General features: G+C 36.7%; 1 long non-coding RNA gene across 1 annotated transcript; it reads right to left on the bottom strand.

The window, feature by feature from the left end:
- Positions 1-1,623: 1,623 nt before the first annotated feature.
- Positions 1,624-2,838, bottom strand: LOC143074602 (uncharacterized). Its single transcript, XR_012977961.1, has 3 exons — positions 2,690-2,838; positions 2,166-2,240; positions 1,624-1,730 (listed from the first exon to the last, which is right to left on the bottom strand). It is a non-coding gene; the product is annotated as an uncharacterized LOC143074602 (long non-coding RNA).
- Between the last annotated feature and the right edge of the window lie 2,254 nt (positions 2,839-5,092).

The following is a 5,092-nucleotide window of genomic DNA, read 5'->3' as shown; positions in this document are numbered from 1 at the left end:
CTTCATGCCTTATCCTGCATTCTACACAGCATTCTAGGTGTTTTTAAATGACTAAATTACAAGGTATCTGGTCTCTGATCACATGCAAAAGATGACTTAATATGAAAATTCTGATTATAAAATAAAGAAAACTAATATTTTGAGTTTGTAAAACATTATTTTTGTGACTGTATTTGTTTACTTTATCAATTCTAATTTCATTTATGGTTAATTGCTACAAAATAAGTACTTACAAAATAATCCTCCCTTTTTGGATGCAAAACTAAAAAGCCCCTTGTGTATAGATGTCTTTGTGTTCATTGCAAAAATGATAAATAACTTCCAGGGGAAAAATTCCAGAAAAATTACTAAGTCCAGCTTCATAAAAAAATTGGGCAGCACTTCCCCTCAAAATAAAGCTTTTTACCCTCAAACCACATAAACCCCAGACCATAATAGAGGGGAATTGTTCTGGAACTCATTCATCATTTATTCTTCATTTGATCATCATTTTATATTGTTAATGTTTCATTGCGTACATCGCTTTATGTGCGCCAGTTTTAGGAGTTTTATACAGGACAGTGTAGGAATCCGCGTTACTTTACCCTTTCTTCTAATGACGTAAACTGCTCAGCGAGTCGTGTGCACAACTGCAAAGAACATTCAGCGGACACGTTGTCTAACAGAACAATTTGTGGCTAACCACAGCGTGAGTTACCTTTAAAACATTACAAATTATGTCTTTACATTAGCGATAAACTGTTTTAATATATTTCTCTATGTTATAAAGAAACTATGAACATTTTACCGTTCAAACTGTTCGTATCTGCGATTACACGATTTAATTCAAGACAGAACCCGACGTGTGCAAGAATATTCATATTTTTATTATTATAAAGAACTTTAACAGCTTTATATATCTACGAACTGTTTATCCGTATTTTTAATGGACTTTAATTTTCATTGAACACATTGTAAAATTGTATTCATATTTGTATTTTCAGTTTTTCACCATTTGGATTGGTAGTGAAATAAAAGTCAGCTCCTGATTGTTTTATCTTTACTTAAACCCAGTCGTCTTGGTTACACTTACTGGTCAGGCCAGTACAGGAATTGAAGAAAAAAAAAGAGAGGTGTGGGGCAGGTTTATTTGTACAAGACATGAAACCATACACCTTCTCCATCCAGTAAAATGAGTAAACAGAATATATAATGAAGAGAAAATTGAACTCTCTTACCATGTGCAGCTTTAGAATTGATAACAAATTCAACAGTCCAATTTCTTTTCCTCGTTTGTACACTGTTACACATGTATGATATGCAGGTTACATGCACTGCAGCTATTACGATATGGTGTAAGCTTTCTTAAACTTACCGTGGCGATATCTTGCACTAATTACTGTAAATCACTGTTTGGGAATCGGCTAGAATCAGCGTTGTTGCTTTTTGGTTCTGCTTCTAGATTTTGACTGACAGATTCGGAACGAGGCTCTTTCGTCTTCCGAATCTGTCTCCTCCGCCATTGGAGCACCACCGACGACCCCGAGGTACTACACTCCCCCCGACTTTATAAAAAAGAAGTAACCCCTGGAGAAAACAAAGGGTTCTATTCTGGTGGGATATAAGTATGGGATACCATAAAAATATATGTAGTCGTGCTTCCCATGTATTTAAATAAACACAAACACGTTGATAGGTCTTAGGTTCTTTATTTCATCAGAATTGATGTTAATATTCTAACAAAAATGACCCTGAAATAATAACAATATAATTCTTATACAATTCAATCAGTAGTAATTATCAATTACTATAAAATCAATATATCTATATGCATACAAGAAAACTGTAGATTTCCTTTGCCCTTAAAATAATAGTTTTACAAGCTACACAAAACGATATTACACCATTCTGAATTCTGTATTAAATAAGTACATTCTATATTTCTCTGTATTAGCATGTTTAGTGCATTATAAAAATATGCAACTACAGACTAAGTTCACAGCTACTACATAGCTTCGCTTGTAGTATCATACCAAAAATAGTTAGTTTAACATAATAATAACACGCAATTGTAAGTGCAAACAAGACATTACTTTTTGCAACAGTTACACAAAAAAGACAACATATTTAAGCAAAGCACCATAAAAGTAACATGAACAATAAAAACTGTATACATATAAACATACCTCACATGTAGTGCAAAGGACTGTTCACCAACTGATTGGTTTGAATCAGTTTACATTCTGTTTCAATAATATAACCTAAAGACAAAATATTAAAATCAAAGAAACCTTATTTATACTGCTAGATTAGAATAATCAGAGTTATCTATCCTTAAATCTGCTTAATCAAATATTTACTTGTATTAACTTTAAAGAAGTATAAAATCATTTATCGCTCACTCATACAAACTATTAAAATAGATAATATATTAATGTTACTAGAAATTAAAGAATAAATCATACTTTTACCAGTCTTATGTAGAATTTATATAGTTTATTAAATCTTACAAATAAAACTATATTATCAAGTTTATCTTTATTACTTTGTGAGCTATGAATAGTTTACACATAACTTTACTATTTAATCAATCGCACACACCTTTCATAATACGGTCACCTATTCATACAATTATACACTTATATATCACTCATTCTTGAACATTAAAACTTGAATGTTATTGTAATGAATATATTAGTAATAAACTGACCTTATAAAAGAATATGAAAGTCCTAGACTATTTCAATACCAAATTAAAGATATAACAACTTCCAATAGAGCTGAAGAAAATGGCTACCACTTCATATAAATATTTTAGCCAAGTGACCAGAACAAAGAATAGTTAAACAAAAGATTCCCGCCTAAATCATACTGACCAATAGAAAAAAATATAAACAATAATGTTCTACCTGAGTAAACTAGCATATTACAAATTATAATAACTGTAAATAGAATATATCCAGTATGTATTCTAATAACATAAAATCTTAAATAACATAAAACATAAAAATATAGCTCTACCACATATAGGGACCCTTAAATTAGAAATACAGTGGACCCGCCTAGTATCCCCGCCCCTTGGGGATTAAACAACAGGTATATGTGGTGCCCCGATATCTGACAACCCTGGGATCCCTAAGACACATCCCCAAGGATTATACATATTTTTTATTTCATCTAGGCCAACGGGCCGTTAATTTTAACTAGAAGCCAACTGGCTTTAACTAAAGTAATTGGGGAGCCAACGGGCTCTAAATTCATTTATAAATGGCCAACGGGCCCTGATAACAACTATTTACAAATTAGAGATGCCCGCCTACGAGTTGACTCCGTACAAACGGCCACCATTGAGGTGGGCCATCCGTAAAATCTCCCTCGGAAAGGTTCCCCTCCCGTTTCCCACCGCCTTAGCCACCTCATACAGGTAATGAGGGTGGCCATGCCGTGCCACTGGCGAAGGAAAGTAAGGGGCGTCACTCTCCAAAAGGACTCTAAACGGAGGCACCGCCCTCAACGCGTCCTTCTGTTCGGAGCAAAAGGAATGGACGCCCATTCAGAATCCACAGTAGGCGTTGCAGTAAGAGTCCTGCCACTCTCTTACCTGAGTCATCCCCCCTGGAAGCAATGTAGATGGATCAACTGGAGAGGATTGACTGCAACGCCCTTCATCACCTCCAACACTTCGCGATGAGCCCGGGCGTGAACACGGTCCAGTCGGTCGCCCCTGATGTGCAGGACCACAGGCTGGTCGAAGCGACACGACTGGAGGGCCCATCTCAAAGTGGAGATCTGACGAGCATGCAGCTTCTCCTCTACCTAAAAATCCACCCCACCTCTCCAAGGGCAGACACACTCGGGTGAGTCACCAGTTGATGAAACCGGTGCTGAGTGGCATCCTCAAACTGCCCGGCACTCTTGGGATGGATTCCCACCGACCCGACCCATCCCAGTTCCAGCCTCAACGGTACACGGGGCCAATTCTTCGGATCACAAAAAACTGCAACCCCTCCGGCCAGCTTTACTGGGTCCACAGGAGCAGGGTTCAACCGCATCCGAAGAAAATCACCCAATGATGTTTGGGAAGGCTTCCCCATCTTGCTCAGGGAATGATCCAGGTGCATATGGGACAAGACCCCGAAAGGACCTTGAGATGAGGAACACAGATTTTTGACTCTCATTAGAAAATTAGTCCGCCATGCATATGTGGGAGCTGTGATTTTAAAAATTGACATAAATGAACTAGGACTGGTGTTTTATAGAGCTGATGTGATGTGAAAAAAAGTATACAAAAATAAACCTGATCAAAAAATTATAAAGGACATATTTTTTAATGATTTTTATGGTCAGAATTTTGGGATTATTTCCTGTGGAGAGTGACATTTTTCACTATCTTTCGGGGTTGGGCACTTGACGGGAAAACGAATCACACTTGCCACCCCGAAAATCGCACCACATGGGTCCAAGTGTCTCAGCTTCAAAACGAGCTATCATACATATCCAAGTTTACGATATGGCCTGAGCAACAGAAGAAAACGTTAACATTATGGACTATGGAGAATCTAATGCGCATATTGACCCATCTTGTGACCTTTAATTTCAAAGGTGATGGAGTGTTTCATGGCTCAGTGACTACAATATTAGGATGAAAGCTGCTGAAATCAAGGTCAGTTACACTCTTTTAGTGCTAATTAATCAAAACAATACAAAATGGCTTCTCAAACTTTTGATTTTTATCAAAAATATACCAATATTCTGTTGTTAAATTGCATTGATGCAGAAAATGGGTCGTGTAAAATCTGGACAGGGGCCATTCAGAGGAAAAGAAATTATATGTTAGGGATGCTAAATGTGGCTTATCCAAATGGAAAAAGGACAAAAATGAATGTTGCACGCTTGTCAAAAATGTTACAGCTAAAAACAATTGATATTGATAGAAATTTAGATGCCTCCCATCTCTGTCATAATGCCTTGTGTGTTAATGCTGACCATATAATTTTTGAGCCCCATGATTTAAATAACCACCGTAAGGTCTGTGTAGCTTCACAAAAATGCACCACTCATGAACTGCATGGCACAACATATCCTAACTGCATGCTGCATCTTAAACTGTGGT

The sequence above is a fragment of the Mytilus galloprovincialis genome, chromosome 5, assembly GCF_965363235.1.
Source record: "Mytilus galloprovincialis chromosome 5, xbMytGall1.hap1.1, whole genome shotgun sequence".
In the NCBI taxonomy this organism is placed as follows: Eukaryota; Metazoa; Mollusca; class Bivalvia; order Mytilida; family Mytilidae; genus Mytilus; species Mytilus galloprovincialis.
This window is presented reverse-complemented; position numbering and strand designations above follow the sequence as displayed.